This window comes from Hyla sarda, chromosome 3, assembly GCF_029499605.1.
Source record: "Hyla sarda isolate aHylSar1 chromosome 3, aHylSar1.hap1, whole genome shotgun sequence".
Taxonomy (NCBI): Eukaryota; Metazoa; Chordata; class Amphibia; order Anura; family Hylidae; genus Hyla; species Hyla sarda.
The window spans coordinates 401,808,893-401,833,049 of NC_079191.1; the positions used below are offsets into that span (position 1 = coordinate 401,808,893).

General features: G+C 43.7%; 1 protein-coding gene across 7 annotated transcripts in view; it reads right to left on the reverse strand.

Moving 5' to 3' along the window:
• SOCS5 (suppressor of cytokine signaling 5) overlaps window positions 1–24,157 on the reverse strand; it is a 232,217-nt gene that overhangs the window by 154,816 nt on the left and 53,244 nt on the right. For 5 of the 7 annotated variants that reach the window (XR_008891639.1, XR_008891638.1, XR_008891640.1 and 2 more), the window contains exon 2: window positions 19,231–19,455. The exons of the other annotated variants lie outside the window; for them this stretch is intronic. The gene's annotated coding sequence lies outside the window, so the exon portion shown is untranslated. The remainder of the gene's footprint in view (window positions 1–19,230; window positions 19,456–24,157) is intronic. 7 annotated transcript variants of the gene reach the window in all.

Sequence of the window (24,157 nt, forward strand, 5' to 3'; positions counted from 1 at the left end):
AGGCAATGTCACTAAAAGTTATTTCTACAGTTCATAACATTTTCCTGTCATCCTCGGTAAAGGCTCCTAACCAGTGACGTAATCTGCTTTCCACCACTTCACACAAGAAAAAACATGTGAATGGTCCCGCAGGACTCCATGATCGTCCCCAGACAGTCATAAGAGAGCAGAACATGGGTCAGAGTACAAAACCTGTGTGAACAAGCCCTTAAAGTGCATCTGAATTAGAAACAAATGCAAAGCAAACAAATGAGCTCAGCCTTTATACTGCGGAGCTACTAAGGAACATCGGGGTCCAAGCTGTACTTTACAGGTCCTGGAGATTTGGCTGAAACTACAATATAAAAGGTAATTGCGTAGAAATGGAGAAAAAGTCAAGCAGGGATCTGGCGGGGGTCACCGCAGTAAGTTAGGCATGTTGGATTTTACTGGATCCAATGCTTTTTGCTCATGTGGAAAAGTAAGCAAAAGATGATAGAGTCTTCTTAAAGAGGTACTCCACTGGCCAGCGTTCGTAACATTTCGTTCCAAACACTCCGTGCGGGCTGCGGGGGGTCATGATGTCACGGCCAAGCTCCTCGTGACGCCAGGCCACACCACCTCAATGCAAGTCTATGGAAGGGGATGTGGCGTGAAGTCACGAGGGGAGTGGCGGTGATGTCACGACCCCCGCCGAGCGTTCGGAACAAAAAAAAAATAAATGTTCTGAATGCTGGGGCAGTGGAGTACCTCTTTAACCAGGAGGTAACAGACAATCTGACGTGTATCACTAACCTGTGTCACATTACCCTATTTCACATTTGCTTATATGCTCTAAAAAGGGGTACATAGAACAAAAACATTGCATCTTTCTTCCAGAAATTGTCCGCGGGTTACGCAGCTATAGGCGACAAAACTGTTGCTAGGGCACAATGAAATGACTGAAGCTATTACCTACAGCAGTTATCCCTACAACAGTGTTTCCCAACGAGGGTGCCTCCAGATGCTGCAAAACTACAACTCCCAGAATGCCTGGACAGCCTTCGGCTGTCCAGGCATTCTGGGAGTTGTAGTTTTGCAACACCTGGAGGCACCCTGGTTGGGAAACCCTGCCCTACAATGTGGTTGTCCAGCTGGGCAACAACTGCGACTCCCAACTGCAAAGCCAAAGGGTAGGGGACTCGGACTTAGAGGATCACTAGTAACCAGACAAAACAGGGTTAAACGTATCACTTATAAACAGGATCAGTGATACATTTTTGATAAGTAGGGGTCCAACCACCAGGCCCCTCAATGAGCAAAAGAATGGTGGTCCCAAGCCACTAGTCTGGACAAAAAGATGGTTAAGCATGCGCACTGCCACTCAAACTTTATGGGGTTGGGAGAGGTAGCAAAGCGTGGTACTACACTATCTTTGGTAGCATATTAGACAAGGAAACAGACGGAGGATGCTCAGTTCCATGATCTGTGGCGATCTCAAAAGGTGCGACTCCCACCCCCCCAGCCACTTATCACTTATCCTGCGAATAGGATAAGTTCTGATTATAAAGAAAACCCCTTGAAGATCTCAGCTAGATAAATACTTTGCTAAAAAGGATAGAAGGAGAAAAGACTGGTGGCATCCACACCAAGCCACTTCCCATCTCAGGCTTTATTAGGGCCTATGCTCGAAATTGTCAGAGAAATTCTGGAGATTCGGAGATTCTGATAAAGCTCACTGAAGAATTTCCCCAGGTGGAATTCAAATTTTAAGCTTTGCCAAAAGATTAAACGTTTATTTTATTATCATTTTTTTTTCTTCACCTGGGACTGCATTGCAGTTAAAGGGATTATCCAGGAAAAAAACTTTTTTTTATATATATATATATATCAACTGGCTCCAGAAAGTTAAACAGATTTGTAAATTACTTCTATTAAAAAATCTTAATCCGTTCAGTACTTATGAGCTGCTGAAGCAGAGTTGTTCTTTTCTGTCTAAGTGCTCTCTGATGACACGTGTCTCGGGAACTGAGCAGCAGAGAATAGGCATGTCCCGGCGGTGCGCTAATTGCGCTAGGAGTAGAGCAGCAGAAGGGACATGTCGGATGGTGGCAGTGGGAGAATACTAGCAATTTGCATGGTATCGGGGACTCGTTCAGTGTCCCCGATACCAAAACCGATACCGGCGTAAACATTAAAAAAAATTTATAAAAAATAAAAATAAAATTTGCTGCAGTTTCGTCACACCACATGCTAGAAACTTTTAATATGGCCATTGCACATCATTTTTCAAGTCGAATCAGCTGAACCCCTTTTTTTTGGCATTTTGACATTTTTTTCCAATTGATTAATCGATGAAATAATCGGCAACTAATCGATTATTAAAATAATAGTTAGCGGCAGCCCTACACGTCACCAATGTTCTCTTATATTCTATGTCAAATCTAAAGCACTTAGTATTCAGTTCTTAGAGCAGTGTTTCCCAACCAGTGTGCCTCCAGCTATTGCAAAACTACACCTCCCAGCATGCCCGGACAGCCTTTGGCTGTCCGGGCATGCTGGGAGTTGTAGTTTTGCAACAGCTGGAGGCACACTGGTTGGGAAACCCTGGCTTAGAGATTCCCAGTGTAGATAGGCTTGCTGCTAAATACTCACCTGAATTGTCCTTTTCATCTGGATGCCAGGCGCTTTCCCCGATAGGACGACTCTTTTCAGCCTCTAAATAATGGACGTCCTATAGGCCCCCCCGGGGTTAGAGAGCCTTCCTACAGTCGCAGTCGGCCATTCCCCTGCCCTTGAGGTTCTGGACTTCGGTGCTTGGGGTACAGATTTTTTTTTATAAGAGTGCGACAAGTGCTAGTGAACTAGCGTGTAGGACAAGTCATGAGCACACACTTACACAACATACAGTATAAACAGCGGGGCCGCCGAGCTTTATGACTGTTTACATCACAAACGTTGAGTAACAATGGACGGCTATTCATTTTATTTGCAAGCCATTCTTAGAAATTAACATGCGGAAGCTTAAAATTTTCCAGTGCTTCACCTTCCAAGAGGACGCAGGAGCTGCCAGATACCCTACGGTGCTCTCTGACTGCATGACGTATGGGTAAAGGAGTCCTCCAACCCTGCTCAAGGAGCTCCCTCTGTCTTCAAAAGATGGCAAGTAAACCGAAGCCTGGGCACACGGGAGAAGTTTTAGTCTTGGGATATATACATAGGTATATACCACCGCAACACTGATTGAAACGTACTGCAGTGTTACACAACCACGGCAGCTAAAAGATGTGCTTGTAAAAGAAACGTGGGCGGTCTGTGTTATACACTTGCACACGCTTGCAGTCTTACGAAGGAACTTAAGAGGGGTACCCTACTGGAAAATATATTTTTTATTTAAAGCAACTGCTGCCAGAAAGTTAAACAGATTTGTAAATTACTTCTATTAATAAAATCTTAATCCTTCCAGTACTTATCAGCTGCTGTTATGATCCACAGGAAGTGCCTTTCTTTTTGAATTTCCTTTCTGCCTGACCACAGTGCTCTCTGCTGACACCTCTGTCCATTTTAGGAACTGTCCAGAGTAGGAGCAAATCCCCGTAGAAAACAGATCCTGCTCCGGACAGTTCCTAAAATGGACAGAGGTGTCAGCAGAGAGCACTGTGGTCAGGCAGAAAGGAAATTCAAAAAGAAAACAACTTCCTGTGGATCATAACAGCAGCTGATAAATACTGGAAGGATTAAGATTTTTAATAGAAGTAATTTACAAATCTGTTTAACTTTCTGGAGCCAGTTGATTTAAAAAAAAAAATAAAAAAATAAAAAAAAATGTTTTCTAGTGGAGAACCCCTTTAACTGGCTAAAACCAAATGGTATAAGTAGTAGTAAAAAGTCTCCGCAGACTATATAACCAACCCTATCAAGAGCAATGACAAACTCCCGTTTTTGCTGAGGAGCACAGGCAATGGTGGAATTCTAGCTGTTGAAAAACTACAATTCCCAGCATGCTGGGAGTTGTAGTTTTGCAACAACTGGAGGTCCACCATTTGGAGACCACTGCTTTAGGGTGAAGTTCAGATTTGGCAACTGCAGATCTGAATTTGAGGATGCCGATACCTGGCTACTAAAAAAGAAAATAACCTGCCAAAGAGTACAGTGAATCGGCACATAAAACTGAAGCGGGCATCGCAATCAAGGCACGCAAGTCCCATGCAAGTGATCAGTGCAGATAAGAACGTATCCACCAGAGTAGGGAATGCTGTTTTGAGTTACATGACTGTGGGTATTCCGTAGAACAGTCATGTGACTCGAAATAAGTCATCTGAGAGTTTCCTGCTCTGGTGACTTTTTTTTTTTTTTTTTTTTTTTATATTTTTCATTCCTGTAATAAAAGTAAAGACCATGTTACCGCTGGCCCTGCACTTGTTTCCGTAATTTTTTTAAAGGAGATCTTTGGATAGAAAAAACTTTGACACTTATCCCCAACCCGAACTGCCCCCCCCCCCATTCTCCCGTACTGCACCCTGGCGTGTTTACCACCCCACGAAGCAGTGACCCACACGCCCCCTCCATGCATCTCCATGAGCGCCGGAGCTCTGCACGTGGGAATGTCCAGCTGTCCCATAAAGCTGCATGGAGGGGGCAAACGCATTGTCGACAAGAATCATTAAAAATAATAATAATAATAATAATAATAATGATATATAAAGATCTGGGGCGCCAAGCAGGAGATCTCGGGGTATCCCATGGGTCGCCCCCACCTCGCATTCTGACACTTATAAAAATCTGTACCCCTCTAAGGATAGGGGATACATTTTTCTATTCTGGAGTACTCTAAAATCTGATTACTCTAAAATGCCCGATTTTTTTTTTTAATGTTGCTGGGACCTGGGTAACTAGTCCTCGGGGTGGGTCCGGGCAGCTGCTCTCCACCATGTCAGCTTGAGTGAGGCATTTTGCCCTAACACTGTATAGGGCAATGTTTCTTGACCAGGGAGCCTCCAGTTGTTGCAAAACTACAACTCCCAGCATGCCCGTACAGCCTTTGGCTGTCCGGGCATGCTGGGAGTTGTAGTTTTGCAACAACTGTGGGCACCCTGGTTGGGTAACACTGGTATAGGGAGTGATGCATCAAACCAGGCAGGAAGCAGCTGCTGGGACAGCCCCGAGGACTAGTTACCCAGTTCCCAGCGCCATGAAAAGGCTGAACGTAACAGTAATTCATAGTGAGTCAGGATCACGATGCCTGCGTCAGTTTTATGATGCCAAAGGTTTGGGCAGCATAAAACAGATGACAGGTTGCCTTTAAGCAAAAATTAGTACATGTAATACAAACAATTAGTAAGCTTTTTGCTGGTCAAAAAATAAATAAATTTGAATAAAAATAAAAGATTACACTATACAGTGACCCCCCCGACTTATGATGGCCCCGACATATGATCATTTCAACATATGATGGCCTCTCAGAGCCCATCGTATGTTGAAGGCAGCCTCGACATATGATGCTGCTGTGTCGGGGCCACCGTACAAACAGCTATCTGACAGCACTGACAACTTCAGCAACTGACAGATAGTTGTTTAATGTGCCCCGTTCTGCCTCCTGTCACTCACATGCTGTCCTGCTAACTCACGCAGGCTTCCACTGTGAGCTCTGTGTAAGCCCCGCCCCCCCCAGTGCAGCCATAGCCAATAGCCTGCAGCATCTTGCTGCAGGCATCCAATGAGCTGCTGGCTGCCCTCCCCTTCCTTTCCTATAGAGCTGTAGTCGGCAGGATGGTAATGGAGGACATTCTGTCTCCCCTGAAGGTATTTAAAGAACTGTACAGTACTGTATGCGATGTCACAGTTGTAGTTGTGCAACAGCTGGAGGCACCCTGGTTTGTTAAACACTCCCCATACAATGGTCATCCCAGAACCAATTAGCAGTTTCCCATAGAGATATGTATTCAACATACAATGGTTCCAAGGCCCCAGAACCAATTACCATTTTTACATAGACATATGTACTCGACATATGATGGTTTCAACATATGATGGTTCTCCTGGAACCAATTAATATCATATGTCGAGGGACCACTGTGTGTATATATATATATATATATATATATATATATATATATATATATATATATATATATATATATATATATATATATATATATATATATAATAAATAAATCACACACACATATTTGGTGCTGTCCAAAGCATCAGGGAATTCACAAATGGAGCTGGCTGCCATTGAATTTAACCCTACAATAAAAAAAGAAGAAGGAGGAGGAGGAGGAGGAGGAGGAGGAGGAGGAGGAGGAGGAGAGGCCTCGGTGACCGGGTTTAATATCTCCCTTCAGGCAATCATTCAAGTCTGTGCTCGGAGCTATAAAACCAAGCGCTCGTAAAAATGATTTCATTGATCTGGGCATTAATTCACAGCTCACAGTTACGAGGTAACCCGAGCATTAATCTCACTATTGATCGCTATTTCTATCTCCTCCACAATTTTTTTTTTCTTCCCTTAAAGAAAAAAAGACTTAGAATCAGGAATCTCTAGGATTAGTTTGTCAACAATTTGAAATGTGGCCATCTGCACTGAATTATATTTATAGTATAACAATTTACATTTTATTTCATTAGATTACAGAGATATAGATTATATATCCAACAATTGCACATTTTCGGATACGCCTGACTTTAATGGGGTAGTCAAGTCTGCAATGAATCTGCAATAAAATGTACTGTTCCATATTTTGCTGCGGTAAGGGTGCGTTCACATCACATTTTTGCAATGTTGTTTTGAATTATTATTATTACCGTATTGCTTGCCGCACCCATTGACTTTTCATACAAAAACTTACACAAAAATGTATATTGTGTAAGTTTTTGTACTTTGGCATTTTTCCAAGTTTTTTTTTTCTTCCTGTGGTCAACCAGAGTTTTGTTCCCAGTTCTGTCCTGTTTTTGGAACCGCAATGGTTTATAAAAAAAAAAAAAAAAAAAAAAATGTATATCACCCGTATACGGTCATTTTAAAACCCAATACAAAAACTGATACAAGACTGTATGGCAAAATCATGATGTGAATGTAGCCTTACCAACAGATCCACAACTGCAGACTCCGTTGTTGCAGATCTTCCATGAATTCTGGCACCTTTTCTAAAAACTCTGCCATGTACAGGGGTGTGGAAATTTTATTAAAAAAAAATAAAAAATTTTTTTTTTAAAAGCTACAACACTAAAACGGAGCAAAATCTACTTGTCCCCCATGACGATCCACTTGTCCGCGCCAATTTTCGCTTTTACACTCTCGTTTTTTTCCTCCTCACCCTATAATAGCCATAACCAACTACTATAATGATACCTTTTAATTCAATTTTTCACCATGCACCTCCCTCCTCTGTCCACCGGGGGAGTCCGTGTTAAGACTGTGGGGACAAATCCTATCATGAGGAATAGCAACACCCAGTTGTCAGTTTAGATTATACATTTCCAGGAGGACCAACAGAAGACCTGTACAATGTAGAGTTCTATGAAAAGATGTTGCAGAACTTATTTTATGGAGAATACCGGTACATAATAGGCCCGATTGTCCAGGTGTAGAAAACCAGAGCTAATTTATAAAAAGAATAAATAAATAATATTAAATAAATAAAATTAAATAAAAATTTAATAAAATACAATTTAATTTGATTTATATTTATTTAAAGGATAGCATGAGGCTATCCTCCATATAAGATAGGGCATTGGACTATTGATAGGATTCAGATTATTGGGCAGACTAGATGGGCCAAATGGTTCTTATTCTGCTGACACATTCTATGTTTCTATTTATTTATTTGGGGTGTAATATTTATTAGGGGTGTAAGAAAAAAAATCGATTTACTCGATTATCGCAATTCAAAATATTTTTGAATCTATCTTTTTAGGGATGTGGAATTAGTTTCTCTTGACGCCCGGGACATGCAGTTCCGGGCGCTGGGCAGGTGAATTTTTCCGGCTCGTGCAAGTAGGGCCGGACCTGACAAGTGCGGCGTCGCTCTGGGTGTATGGAGCGGGCTCCCAACTCGCACGCGCTCCGTACTCTGCGGCCCCCGGCTGATTTCAGTAGCCGGGGGCCGCCGATCATAGCCAGCATGCGGCGCTCACAGGGGTGTATGGAGCGGGCTCCGGACTCTTGCCCGCTCCATACTCTGCAGTCCCCGGCTGTTCTCAGTAGCCGAGGGCCGCCGCTGATAGCCAGCATGCAGTGATCGCCGCGGCTGGCTATTAACCCTTTAGATTGCCGCTGTCAAAGCTGACAGCGGCATCTAAAAGGGACATGTGAATGCTCCCTGGTGGGCTAGATCGCCCCCCGCAGCACGATCGCAGGTGGGCGGATCCACTGTGGAGGTAGCAGGAGGACTTACCTCTGCTTCCTCCTGTCCCGGCTCTGTCATTGATAGATCCTGGCTGGACTAGGCTCTATCAATGGATCACAGAGCAATGGAGTTCAATAGAACTCTATTCAATAATCTGTCTGAAGAATCTAATGATTCCTCCTAAAAGTCTAATAAAGTGTATAAAAAAAATTAAATAAAAATTATAAAATGTTTTAATAAACAAGTTTAAGACACACATTAACCCCTTCCATATTAAAAGTTCAAATCACCCCCTATTCCTATATAAAAACATGTAAACATAATAAAAATAAAACATATTTGGTATGACTGCGTGAGTAAAAATCGCAATATATCGTTTTTGAGACAGAATAGGGATATATCGTATCGTCATACGTGTATCGCGATACGTATTGCATCGCCAGAATATTGCCAATTCACACCACACATACATATACACAAAATTATATATATATATTTATTTTGTTTGTGGTATGGCAGTTCAGTTTCATTATAGTGAAAGGAGACAAGTTGTAATACCCCAAACAACCTGAGGACGGGTGGCGCTGTTTCTTGGAAGAATTTTGCTCTGGTTGTCAAATCCAAGATGATAAATAAACAAATATTCTCGAGATAGCAGCGCGATTCCCGCTTCAAGTTTGAATCAGGGTGGGCTTTCCGGGGCAGATTTTCGGCAGCAAAATTTCCTCTGCGGATAATCTGCCACAGGCCCCACTGACGTCAACAGAGTCAGCATTGGATTTTACGCAGTGGAAACTGATGCCTAAAATCTGCAGCGGAGAGACCGTCCCGATTCAAACTGGGAGCGGGAAACACGCAGCTATCCTCGCAATAAAAATCTGCCCGTGTGAACGAGCCATAATGCTACGTTAGGGGGCCAAAATGACAAAGCATCGTGTCCCAACAACACACGATGCCAGGCTGTCTATAATAATAAGCAACAAGGAAAAAACAATATACTGCATATGGATTATAAATAATTCACAAGTTTATTGGGTTGTCTAAAGTACAAGTGCGACTACAAATTGTCACTTGTTTCCAGGAAAGATCATGTATGCAAATTAGCTTCTTCTCAACGAAAACCAATCTATCCCCAAGAGCTTAGTCCAGTGTTTCCCCAACCAGGGTGCCTCCAGCAGTTGCAAAACTACAACTCCCAGCATGCCCGGACAGCCAACGGCTGTCCGGGCATGCTGGGGGTTGTAGTTTTGCAACTGCTAGAGGCACCCCGGTTGGGAAACATATGCTTAGTCAGTCCAATCCTGCCAGCCATGGTCATTGATGACTAGGGGCAAGAAGCCTGACATAACCGTCTACAGGAGGGCATCTGCGATTGTGTCTCCAGGCTGGACACCGACTTACAGGGTAGCTACCTATAGGTGGCATCAGACGGGTATCTTCCTTCTGGATAAGAGCCAATTTGCCTAGTTTATTTTCCCTATATAGCACTGCCTCCTGGATCTTCTCAACGAGAACCTGTCTTAGGGTGCATGCACACTACGTTTCTTAAGATACGGGACCGTATACGGCTGGGGAGAGGGGGGCGGAGAGTCGGGGGCGGGGCAACCGCACGCTGCCGTATGCGGTCCCGTATCTAATGTATTTCAATGAGCGACCGGAGTGAAACGCTGCCTCTGGTCGGCTCCGTTTTGCCCCGTGTACGGTTTCCCGACCGGACCTAAAAACGCTGTTGACTACGTTCGTAGGTCCGGTCGGGAACCCGTACACGGGGCAAAACGGAGCCGACCAGAGGCAGCGTTTCACTCCGGTCACTCATTGAAATACATTAGATACAGGACCGCATACGGCAGCGTGCGGTTGCCCCGCCCCCGACTCTCCGCCCCACTCTCCCCAGCCGTATACGGTCCCGTATCTTAAGAAACGTAGTGTGCATGCACCCTTAGGCCCCTTTCAAACTACAGGTATCATTAGGGTGCATTCACACCACGTTTTTGCAATACAGTTCCCGTATCAGGTTTTTGATTAAAAACAGATTCCTCAAAACCTGACTAAACTGTATCAAAACATGTGTACAAATTTCAACCCGTATACAGTTAAAAACTGTATACGGTGTGAAAAATGATGTCCGGTTGCATCCGTTTTTTTCTTACTAAAAAGGATAGGTTTTTAACTTTACACTCCATTTTGAATAAAGTTTCACTTGTTTGATTGAAATTTTAAGAAAAAAAAAAAAAAAAAAAAAAAAACATTGTGCAAAATCAAAACCCGTATGGTGAAAACCTGATGGAACTGTACACACATAAGGTTCTGTACGGTTCCCATTGACTCCCTTGTTAAAAAAAAAAAAAAAAAGGTATAAAAAGGTTTAAATCAATTTTTCACCCGGACCAAAAAACGTGGTAGACTACGGTTTTGGGTACAGGGGAAAAAAAAACTGACAAAACTGTACAGGATGCAAAACGGACACAACCTGATGCATCTTTTGGCATACGGTTTTCAATGGAGAGTCAGTGCATACGGTTTTCAATATGGTTCCGTACGGTTTTCACATTGAAAACGTCTACAGGAACTGTATCGCAAAAACGTGGTGTGAATGCACACTTATTCCCGGAAAAAAGTCCTGAAAACCTCAGTCAGAAAATCCCATTTATGTCAATGCGATTTTTTTTGAACATCCTTTTGCATCAGGTATGTCCGCTTTTTACTAAGGTCAGTTATTTTTGCGGTGCGTGCGCAAATTTTTCGTGCGGCAAAAAAATAAAAAATTTAAAAAAATAAAAAAGGGTGAAAAAACGGACATTAAAATTTAAAACTTAAGTCTATGGTAACCAGATGTTCCAAAAAAAAAAAAATAAAATAAACAAACATCAGTTATCAGTTATTGTCAGTTTTTTTTCAACATCTATTTTTTGTACTGAGCATGCTCAGTACAACTTTACAAAAAAAATAAACAAATAAAAAAGCCGGAAAGCCCTGTGTATAGTGGGCAAGGAATATGCAGAGTATTTCCCGCTGCTGCCATAAATTTTGCCCAGCGTGAAATATGCATTGTATACGCCAGGTGGGAACGAACCCTAAAAGCTGATGAAAAAAAACAAAAAAAACATTTAACTGGTAATAACAAATGAAGAACTTCAGTTTTTTAAAGAAAAAAAAAAAAAAAAAAAGATTAAAAATAACACATGATGGTCAGTTATTCATTATTACGTCCATTTTTTTTCATCAGTCACTGTAAAATGACGGCATTAAAAAAAAAAAAAAAAAAATTTAAATAAATTTAAAAAAACCCGGATGATACCTGTAGTGTGAAAGGGGCCTTACTAGGTAAGATCAGGGTACTCTGCACCGCACCATATCATGCTTATCGTCTGCATCAGCTCACACTGCCAAAGCATCATGGGCAAAGAATAGGTTACAGGGTAGATGGGTTTACGGTCAATACCACAGGGCGATACAGGACAGGCGGAAGGCGATACAGTACAGGCGGAATACCAGGAGGTATATAGTGAGAACAGTTCAATAAGAGGCAATGGAAGACGAAAAGAAAAACAATAATTCAGCAGACCGGAGCTTCTCTTAGTTCCCGCAGCACTCCAGATTACAGACTGCCCACGTGGGCGCAGACAGGCGAGGCCGGACCCTGCCTTGGTCTATATTTGGAACTGAAGAGGGACATTTAAAATAACCCCACGTTTCTCCGGCACAGCTGTTCCCATTAGGCGTTTAACATTCTCCTACTGAACAGGACGACAACAGGGACACCTCAGATGACCATAGAGGTGGACAGGCTGTCCGGGCATGCTGGGACTTGTAATTTTGCAACAGCTGGAGACACAGTTTGGAAAATACTACAATAAAAATGTATGATTCACCCTAAACACTATGAGGGAGATTTATCAAAACCCGTCCAGAAGAAAAAAATTGCCCAGTTGCCCATAGCAACCAATCAGATCGCTTCTTTCATTTTTCAGAGGCCTTGTTAAAACTGAAAGAAGCGACCTGATTGGTTGCTGTGGGCAACTCAGCAACTTCTCCTCTGGACAGGTTTTGATAAATCTCCCCCTATGGCATTTGGTGTCTCGTACCTTTACCAGGTATCCGTTTAGGTAGGTGGACTATATCCGAATTGTGTTTATTGTGCACAAAATACAAAACATAACCCCCTGCCCAGCCAAGTTCATACGGGCACGAGGAGGCCATACACACTACTGAACCTCATTGTGACTTGTTTTAAAGGGGAACTCCACCCCTAGACATCTTATCCCCTATCCAAAGGATAGAGAGAATAATATGTCTGATCACGGGGGTCCCGCCACTGGGGACCCCCGCAATATAAAAACACAGCACCCACCTGTTACTTCTCCGGAAGCGCTGGAGGGTCTGGCTCCCGACCACGGGGACGAAAGATCGTGACGTCATGACTCCTCCCCCGTGTGATGCCATGCCCCCTCAATGCAAGTCTATGGGAAGGGGTGTGACAGGTGGGTGCTGCGTGCTATATTTCGGGGGTCCCCAGCGGCGGGACCCCCGCGATCAGACATCTTATCCCCTGTCCTTTGGATAGTGGATAAGATGTCTAGGGGTGGAGTACCCCTTTAAGGACATTACATAAAGTTGGATCAGCCTGTAGTGTGGTTTTCCACTTTGATTTTGAATGTGACTCCATATCCAGACCTCCATGGGTTGATAAATTTGATTTCCATTGATAATTTTTGTGTGATTTTGTTGTCAGCACATTCAACTATGTAAAGACGAAAGTATTTTCTAAGATTAGTTCATTCATTCATTCAGATCTAGGATGTGTTATCGCAGTGTTCCCTTAATTTCTTTGAGTATATAAATATACACACACACACACACTAAGCAGATACAGACATTGGCGGGAACGCCGCCAAAATCCTTAGGCACCAAGACCACACAGACATGTGCCGTCTACACTGATTGCAGTGCAGTCCGCCACAAAATAAAAACAATGGGAGGCTGCTGCAATTTTCAAACAGAGTTTCTCACAATTCCGTAGTGTGAACGTTCCCCTAGAATACATACAGTAGATGGTATACAGGGGACATACTCTATAAGCAAGAAAAAAAAACATCTTCTCTAAACAGGTTATTCCAGCAGGTCCTGTGTAATGTGCAGCTACATGCAGGTTCTCTTGGCTAGAATAGAACAATGTTTCCAAACCAGGGTGCCTCCAGCTGTTGCAAAACTACAACTCCCAGCATGCCCGGACAGCCAAGGCGGTCTGGGCATGCTGGGAGTTGTAGTTTCGCAACAGCTGGAGGCCCCCTGGTTTGGAAACACTGGACTAGACAGTCATGGGAAGACCGGCAGCGACACCCACAAAAGATTATTCGCAAATACAAAAGGGTGAATCAGCGACATAATCCCAACCATGGCTCAGAGATTCTGCACCCAGTCAATGTGCTATACTGAAAACGTTATCCAGTAATGAAAAAAATTTTAAATAAAAATTCAATTTCTTCCAAAAACAGGGCCACCCCTGTCCTCAGGTTGTGTGTAGTATTACAACTTTGCTCTTTCAACTGAATGGAACTGAGCTGCAATACCACACACAACATGAGGGCAGAGGGTGGTGCTGTTTCTGGAAGAAATCTTGGATACCGCTGTTGCCCATAGGGCTTGTACCAAGATGCACTGAAGGAAACGATTAACTCTTTTAATGACTGACGTAAGAGTTTAGAATCTTTGGGACCCTTTCCACACGTACAGTATCCTGTGCATATTTGATGTGCATGATTTTATGCTGCAGATTTCAATGTAAACTTAATGATTCAACACTTCAAATCTGAACACTGCTTCAAAACCTGCGCATCAAATACGCCCAGGATACTGTATGTGAATAGACCCTAAAACAAAGCCAAAACGTATTTTGTCAAACAGTTATGTGAAAGCTGGCACTGTACCTGGCGACTAAGACCTCATTTTTGCACAACGTACAACTGTCCAAGTGTATGAAAAGTGTCCGTGCGTGCCTGCCCATCAATCCACCCCACAAGATTTAAAGAGTACCTGTCACCACTTTTAATATAATGTTCCTTGTGTAATTAGCAGACACTTTCCCATTCACTTGCTTTTAAAATAATCAACAAATATGTTTAAAATGTAATTGATAAAACGGCCACTAGGTGGCTCTGTTCTGTTCCCTGCTGCAATTAATAAAGTGAGTTTGATCTCCTTCCGGCCTGGCAGGAGACCAAACTCAGGAAGTGCTTCGCTGCAGAGCCTCCCTGAAAGCTGCACAGAGCCTCCCTGAAAGCTGCACAGAGCCTCCCTGAAAGCTGCACAGAGCCTCCCTGAAAGCTGCACAGAGCCTCCCTGAAAGCTGCACAGAGCCTCCCTGAAAGCTGCACAGAGCCTCCCTGAAAGCTGCACAGAGCCTCCCTGAAAGCTGCACAGAGCCTGAGGTCTTCTATTCATCACAGCCCTGCAACAATGTAAGGACAGAAGTCGTCCCCCAGCAGGCTTCATTGATGTCATGCCTGCTGGGAAATCCCACTTTCTCCTGCTGTGAGATTGCACTACGTAAGCAACAATAAAGGTAAGATACACAGCTTTTTTTAAGCTCTGAAATTTTTTTAAGGGTTGGAGGGGTGTTAGGAGCAGTTAGGGAACATAGCCTGAGTTAGTTTAGAAAAGTTTATTTGGCGATAGGCACTTTAACCCCTTAAGGACCCAGGACGTACTAGAACGTCCTGGCACCCTGGGCTTTAAAGGACCCAGGACGTACTAGTACGTCCTGGTGTTTCTCCGGTCTCTGCCGCGCGCCGGGCAGAGATCGGAAGCGGATGCCTGCTGAAATGCTTCAGCAGGCATCCAGGGCAAACGCCGAGGGGGGCCATGTAGGCCCCCCATGTCGGCGATCGCCGCAAATCGCAAGGGAAATCGCCCTTGCGATCTGCGGCGATACCGGGCTGATCGGGTCTCTGGGACCCGATCACCCGGTAATTTTGCACGATCCCGGCTGTCACAGACAGCCAGGACCATGCTGAAGTATAGGAGCGAGGTGGCAAGCCTGCCACCTCCTCCTATTCCCTGCGATCTGTCGGTTAGTTAACCGACCAATCGCAGGAGGGGGGCGGTTACTTCCTCCCGTCCTGCCCGGCCCCTTGAAGTCCGGAGAGGACGGGAGGAAGACCGGAGGACGCGGAGGGGGACGGGGGAGTGCTGGGGACCAGCCCCGGTACTTACCTCGTCCCTGAAGACCCGGATCCCGGCGAGGAAGATGGCGGCGGCGGCGACAGGTGAGGAGATCTTCAGCCGCGGTCTGGCCCTTTACAGCAATGCACGTCGCCGTAAAGCGACATGCATTGCTATAATGGGACCCTGTAAACTACAACTCCCAGCATACCCAGACAGCCCTTGGCGTCTGGGCATGCTGGGAGTTGCAGTTTTGCAACATCTGGAGGTCCACAGTTTGGAGACCACTGTGCCCTTCCAGATGTTGCAAAACTACACATCCTCAGCATGCCCTTACTGTCCAGGCATGCTGGGAGTTGTAGTTCTGTAACATCTGGCCCTTCAGATGTTGCAGAACTATAACTCCCAGCATGCCTGGACAGTTTTGGTATACTGGGAGTTGTAGTTTTGCAACATCTGGAGGGCTGCAGCTTGGACACCACTACACAGTGGTCCCCAAACTGTTCTCCTCCAGCTGTTACGTAACCACTACTCCCAATATGCCCTTCGGCTGCCTGGGCATGCTGGGAGTTGTGGTTTTGCAACAACTGGAGGCACACTGGTTGGGAAACATTGTCTGTTTCCTAACTCAGTGTTTCCCAACCCGTGTGCCTACAGCTGTTGCAAAACTATAACTGCCAGCATGCACTGATAGACTGTGCATGCTGGGAGTTGTAGTTTTGCACCAGCTGGAGGTCCCCCCCCCTGTGAATGTACAGGGTACATTCACATGGGCAGGGGGCTTACAGTGAGTATCAGGCTGCAAGTTTGCGATGCAGCAAATTTTGCGCGGCAGCTCAAACTCGTAGCGGGAAACTCGCTGTAATCCCCTGCCCGCGTGACTGTACCCTAAAAACACTACACTACATTACACTAACACAAAATAAAATAAAAAGTAAAAAACACTACATATACACATACCCCTACACAGCCCCCCTCCCCTCCCCAATAAAAATGAAAATGTCTGGTACACCACTGTTTCCAAAATGGAGCCTCCAGCTGTTGCAAAACAACAACTCCCAGTATTGCCGGACAGCCGTTGACTGTACAAGCATGCTGGGAGTTTTGCAACAGCTGGAGGCACCCTGTTTGAGAATCGCTGGCGTAGAATACCCCTATGTCCACCCCTATGCAAATTTCTAATTCAGGCCTCAAATGCGCATGGCGCTCTCACTTCGGAGCCCTGTCGTATTTCAAGGATACAGTTTAGGGTCACATATGGGGTATCGCCGTACTCGGGAGAAATTGCCTAACAAATTTTGGGGGGCTTTTTCTCCTTTCACCCCTTATGAAAAGGGTAAGTTGGGGTCTACACCAGCATGTTGGTGTAAAAAAAAAAATTTTTTTTACACTAAATTTGTAATGCAATTTCTCCTGACTACGGAGATACCCCATATGTGGGCGTAAAGTGTTCTGGGGGCGCACAACAAGGCCCAGAAGGGAGAGTGCGCCATGTACATCTGAGGTGATTTGCACAGGGGTGGCTGATTGTTACAGCGGTTTTGACAAACGCAAAAAAGAAAAAAAAAAAACACATTTGACCCCATTTCGGAAACTACACCCCTCACGGAATGTAATGAGGGGTGCAGTGAGAATTTACACCCCACAGGTGTCTGACGGATCTTTGGAACAATGGGCTGTGCAAATAAAATATTTTGTACAGCCCACTGTTCCAAAGATCTGACAGACACCAGTGGGGGGGTAAATGCTCACTGTACCCCTTGTTACGTTCCTCAAGGGGTCTCGTTTCCAAAATGGTATGCCATGGGGGGTTATTTTGCTGTCCTGGCACCATAGGGGCTTCCTAAATGCGACATGCCCCCGAGCAAAATTTGCTCTCAAAAAGCCAAATATGACTCCTCCTCTTCTGAGCATTGTAGTTCGCCCGTAATGCACTTCATGCCAACTTATGGGGTACCTCCATACTCAGAAGAGATGGGGTTACAAATTTTGGGGGGTATTTTCTGCTATTAACCCTTGCAAAAATGTGAAATTTGGGGGGAAAAACACATTTTAGTGAAAATTTTTTATTTTTTTTTTACATATGCAAAAGTCGTGAAACACCTGTGGGGTATTAAGGCTCACTTAATTCCTTGTTACGTTCCTCATGGGGTCTAGTTTCCAAAATGGTATGGCATGTGTTTTTTTTTTTTTTTGCTGTTCTGGCACCATAGGGGCTTCCTAAATGCAACATGCCCCCCAAAAACCATTTCTGAAAAACGTACTCTCCAAAATCCCCTTGTCGCTCCTTTGCTTCTGAGCCCTCTACTGCGCCCGCTGAACACTTTTCATGGACATATGAGGTATGTGCTTACTCTAGAGAAATTGGGCTACAAATATAAGTATAAATTTTCTCCTTTTACCCCTTGTAAAAATTCAAAAATTGGGTCTACAAGAAAATGCGAGTGTAAAAAATGAAGATTGTGAATTTTCTCCTTCACTTTGCTTCTATTCCTGTGAAACACCTAAAGGGTTAAAACGCTGACTGAATGTCATTTTGAATACTTTGGGGGGTGCTGTTTTTATAATGGGGTCATTTGTGGGGTATTTCTAATATGAAGACCCTTCAAATCCACTTCAAACCTGAACTGGTCCCTGAAAAATAGTGAGTTTGAAAATTTTGTGTAAAATTGGAAAATTGCTGCTGAACTTTGAAGCCCTCTGGTGTCTTCCAAAAGTAAAAACACGTCAATTTTATGATGCAAACATTAAGTAGACATATTGTATATGTGAATAAAATAAAATAAATATTTGGAATATCCATTTTCCTTACAAGCAGAGAGCTTCAAAGTTAGAAAAATGCGAAATTTTCAAATTTTTCATCAAATTAGGGATTTTTCACCAAGAAAGGATGCAAGTTACCACAAAAATTTACCACTATGTTAAAGTAGAATATGTCACGAAAAAACAATCTCGGAATCAGATTGATAAGTAAAAGCATTCCAGAGTTATTAATGTTTAAAGTGACAGTGGTCAGATGTGCAAAAAATGGCCGGGTCCTAAGGTGTAAAATGGCTGGGTCCTTAAGGGGTTAAGGTAGGTGGCAACAGTGCACTGACAGCTGTTTAATGCAGACAAGAGACCTTCATACAGACTTGGCAGCAGTGCTTGTGTTTGTTTAGTACACACAATGTGATGATTATTTACATTAACTCTTCACTTATATAACTTTTCTTCAAAAGTGAATGAAAGTTTGTAACTTGGCTAAGGCAATACACGAGAAACACAACTTATGGTCTATGTCCAGTTCTTTCTGGGGAAGAGGTTGGGAAACACTGTGGTCTATGGAGGGAAAACGTTGACCCTACCGACAAGAGAGAGAGAAGCACACACTTCACTGGCTAACTGGGGCTACTACCTAATGGTTGTGGGGATTCCCTACCTAACTACTGGGGGTACGTGTTACTTATGAGTGCCTCAAAACCTAGAGAAGTACACATGACAAAAAAACTAACAAAAAAAAGGATCAGTAAATGATATTGATTAGTACTTGAAAAAAGGATGTATACCCCAGGATGCTACCATGAATGGCAAGTAAGGTGGTCCACAATATAAAGCAGTGTTTCCTGACCAGTGTGCCTCCAGCTGCTGCGAAACTACAACTTCCGGGTATGCTAGTTTTCATTTCGCAACAGCTGGAGGCGCCCTGGTTGGTATTTTGCAGCCAAATGTAATAGAAGGTATAAACAGGCCTAGGATCCATGGATGCCTATGGACTCACCGTAATTATTTCAGCATTACATCCCTCATTGTGGATCCTGAATGAGTGCGGCTGAAAGGAGAAGAAGTAATCCTTAACACATGTCTGCTGGTCCGATCATCGTTGAGTGCGGATGCGGCTTTATGACTCCAAAGGCAGCGAGATGACAAGTACGAAATAAAGAAGCGACCGGGTCTGCCTTCCTAGTGCAAAATCCGTCGTGGACGTGGGGTGTTAGCTGGAGCCCTGCAGGCAAGACACAAAATACAGGAGCATTTACTAAAGGGGGGAAATACGGCCACGCGTCCATCACTTTATGGCAACACAGAAGCAACGTGAAACAGAGGGGGAAAACGTTTTGGGAAATAATCCGACTTGTCCAAACTTTGATCTAGATGACATCATCTTCAAGCACAGCCAGAATTATCTAATGCTCCAGCATCTGCCCCCTGATCTGAGGCCGCGGAAATGGCGGGCCCGCTCCATTGTAATCTGATTAATTGTTAATGCAGGTGGCACCAGATGGGGAATTACACATATTGCCTGATCACGAAACCCAAGCACAAGAGTCAACTCCAACTGCGGAGGAAGATTCCTGCCGCAGCTTAACCACTTCAAGACTAGCCTATTTGGGGCCTTAAAGGGGTATTTCAGGATTTTTTTTATTTGACTAAGCTACAGGGGCAGTAGTGTTAGTGTGGTTCATATAGTGTAGTTTATATAGTGTCTGTACCTGTGTGTGACGGTGGTCTCAATATTCTTGATATTTGCCCTAATATTTTTAGCTGCATACAAAATTACTCTCAGGTCTCAGTTTGCAGTGTGGCCGAGACATGACATCACTAGTCAGGTTATCAGAGGGAGCCTATCCTGCTTCAATAGGTGGAACGATCACTGGGTGGGAGAGAGATCATTCTGCAACCAACTGTGTTTTTGCAACTGCTGGAGGCACCCTGGTTAGAAAACACGGGTCTTTTGAATGGAATGCAGCTCATTTGTGTTTCAATGGATGGGGTAGCTGATGTGTGAGAGGAAAGTGACCTCACACTTACAAACAAGGAACTATGGGATGTGTAGTTTGAGAGAACGAACTCCAACAGGAAGTATCCAGTTCACAAAAAGTTAGCCACAGTGTTATGGTAATCTCATGACATAGCCATTTAGCCCCAAGACAAGTGCAGATGCTTCCTAAGCATGTCCATTACTGTCTGCCAGGTATGTTTTTGGTGGATAACCCCTTTAAAGGACTAAGCTATCCCCCCCCCCCCCTACCATTATAACAATCTATGAGCCACAACCTACTTTGCAGTATCAGGTCTTACACTATGATTTTTACACAAAAATAGGCAGACAATTTTTACATGTTATTTTCCTCCATAAAGCTGTAGGAGTTGTAGCTTTGCAACAGCTGGAGGCACCCTGGTTGCTGATAAAGGAGATCTATCAAAACCTGTGTAGAGGGATGTGGTACAGTTACCCATAGCAACCACTTGGCTTCCATTATTTTTTAAAAGGCCTGTGAAAGAGATCTGATTGGTTGCTATGGGCAACTTTTCCCCTGCACAGGTGTTTATTAATTCCCCCATAAAGATTACCTGATTATTGGTATTTTGCAACAAAATGTAACAGAAGGAATAAACCATATCTTTATTTTTCCACATTGGCAAAGCTTTTTTATTGACCCATCTGTTTTTTTATTTTTTCTTTCACTTTTCTTCTTTGCTTTTTAAATTCCATAAGGCTATGTTTACATATCCAAATTTACGTGCAGAATTCCGCACAGAGATTCATTGTATTCAATAGGATTCTGCTGCGCTAAGCACACGCCGGAATTTCATTACCAGAAATAGATTTCCGTATCCGCAGAAAGAATGAACCTGTCCATTCTTTCTGCGCACTCCGCACGGAGTCTATGAGATGGCGCATTCCTGTGCGGTCCTAGTGCCTGTATGTTATGCCGGCGCCCGCAGAATGTCAGATTGGAGATTTTCTGTGCAGACATTCCGAAGTGTGAACATAGCCTAAACCCTTCAAAAATTGTATGTTGTATTAATATATATATATATATATATATTACACACACACACACTTATGGGGCAAAATTGAAAAAGAAAAAATATTTTGAAGTGCACCTTATAGTTAAAATGACGTTCTCTTTATTGCGTAGGTCCATAGTATTACTAAGATACCCAATTTCTATCGGTTTTGTTTATTTTACTACTGTGAAAAAAAAATGATAATTTTGTAAGATAATGAGTATGCTTAGAATTACCTTCTGTCCCCTATAACTCTTATTTTTCTGTATATGGCGATTTATGTTTACGGGGCAAATTTTTTCCACAGTGATCTGTAGTTTTGAGGGGGATCACTCTTTATTTAATAAAGGAAGGGACCACAAAAATAAAATTCTGGGCTGTTTTTTTTTCCTTCCTTCTTTCAAGTTCTGTCAGGTTGGATGCAGATCTTCAGTGGAAGCCATTTTCAGGTTCAGATCAGGGCTCTTGGACCAGGCAAAGACAATCAGAGTCGTCCCTAAACCGTGTTGTCTTGTCTGTGTGCTTAGGGTCACTGTCTTGTTGGAAGGTGAACCTTCTGCCCAGTCTGAGGTCCTGAGCTCTCAGGTATTCATTAACCCCTTAACAACACAGGACGTAAACGTATGTCCTGATGCGGTGGTACTTCACGCACCAGGACGTACATTTACGTCCTGTACATGACGTGAGCCCCAGAACTGTTCTCGCATCATGCATGGCAGGTCCCGGCTGCTATCAGTAGCCAGGCACCAGTCGGTAATGGCGGACATCAGCGATATTGCGCTGATGTCCGCCATTAACCCCTCAGATGCAGTGATCAATACAGATCACAGCATCTGCGGCAATGCGGGTGTAATATTGGATGATCGAATCGCCTGCAGCTCTGCCGTGGGGATCCAATCGTCCAAAATGGTGGGCAGAGGTCCCCTTACCTGCCTCCGTCCGTCCATCTCCCAGGGTTTTCTGCTCTGTTCTGACATCAATGAGACCAGAGCAGAAGATAGCCGATAACACTGATCAGTGCTATGCATATGAATAGTATTAGCAATCAATTGACTGCAATAAATAGTGTAAAGAAAAAGTTTAATAAACGGCGATTTGAAAGGTTAATATACGCAAATGTGGCATCAATTAAAAAGTACAGATCACGGCGCAAAAAATAAGCCCTCATACAGACGCGTATACGGAAAAATTTGCAAGTTATGGGTTGTCAAAATAGAGGGATTTTAAAAATAGTAATTTGGTTAAAAAGTGGGATTTTTTTTAAGCAGTACAATAATATAATAGTATGCAATCATGGGTATCAATTTAATCGTATTGACCAACAGAATAAAGAAAACATTGCATTTTTACCGTAAATTGGACAGTGTGAAAACTAAACCCTCCAAAATTTGCAAACTTGCGGTTTTCTTTTCAATTACCCCACACTATTTTTTGGTCGGGCCATACATTTTATGGTGAAATGAGTGAGGTCACTACAAACTAGTCACGCAAAAAAAAATTTAAAAAAATAAAAATAAAAAAAAAAAGTGTATGATTTTTAGAAGGAAGAGGAGGAAAATACAAAAATAAAATGGGCTGTGTCCTTAAGGGGTTAATATTATTTGTACTTTGGTCAGGGTTGAGGGCAAAAAAATGGAGCAGTCTCCCTGTCCCAGCCACTAAAAAACACCCCCACAACATGATGCTGCCCCCACCATGTTTCACTGTAAGGATGGTATTGGGCAGTGCCTGGTATCCTATAGACATGTCACTTAAAGTTGAGGACAAAAACTTTAATGTGTGTTTCCTAAGATGAGAGAATTGTGTGTTTCTTATAGTCAGTCCTTTATTTAAAAAAAAATAAATAAATATCTAAACTCCAGGCGGCTTTCACTCCTACTTCTCCTCTGATTGCCTAGCTTGGAGAGGGCAGCCAGCTTCAAGAAGAGTCCTGGCGATTCCAATCGTTTCATTTATAAAGAATTATGGAGACCCCTGTGCTTTTAGGAACTTTTATTGTAGCAGAAGTGTATCTGTCCTCTTATTAAGGCTACACAACCCTGTCTAAGCTCTACAGGCAGTTCTTTTCGCCTTATGGATTGGTTTTAGCCCTGATATGAATCATTAGCGGTGAACCACCACCAAACCGGTCATGCTGGAGGATGTTGCAGGCAGCAAAACATTCTCCACGGTGTCTCCAGACTGTCACATATGCTCAGTGTGAACCTGCTTTCATCTGTGAAGAGCACAGGGCAGCAGTGGTGCATTTGCCAGTCTTTGTGTTCTCTGGCAAATGGCTGTAAACAGAACCCCCACCTGTGGTTGTCAGCCCTCATACCACCCTCATGGAGTCTGTTTCTGACCGTTTGAGTGGACACATGCACATTTGTGGCCTGCTGGAGGTCCTTTTGCAGGGCTCTGGCAGTGCTCCTCCTGCTCCTTCTTGCACAAAGGCGGAGGTAGCTGTCCTGCTGCTGGGTTGTTGCCCTCCTACGGCCTCCTCCATGTCTCCTGGTGTACTGGCCTGTCTCCTGGTAGCGCCTCCATGCTCTGGACACTACACTGATAGACACAGCAAACCTTCTTGCCACAGCTCGCATTGATGTGCCATCCTAGATGAGCTGCACTACCTGAGCCACTTGTGTGGGTTGTAGACTCCGTCTCATGCTACCACTAGAGTGAAAGCACCGCCAGCATTCAAAAGTGGCCAAAACATCAGTCAGGAAGCATAGGAACTGAGAAGTGGTCTGTGGTCACCACATGCAGAACCACTCCTTTATCATTTCCACCTGTTGTCTGTTCCATTAGCACAACAGCATGTGAAATTGATTGTCAATCAGTGTTCTTCCTGAGTGGACAGTGTGATCTCACAGAAGTGTCATTGACTTGGAGTTACATTGTGTTTACTTTTTTTTCGAGCAGTGTATGAAGGT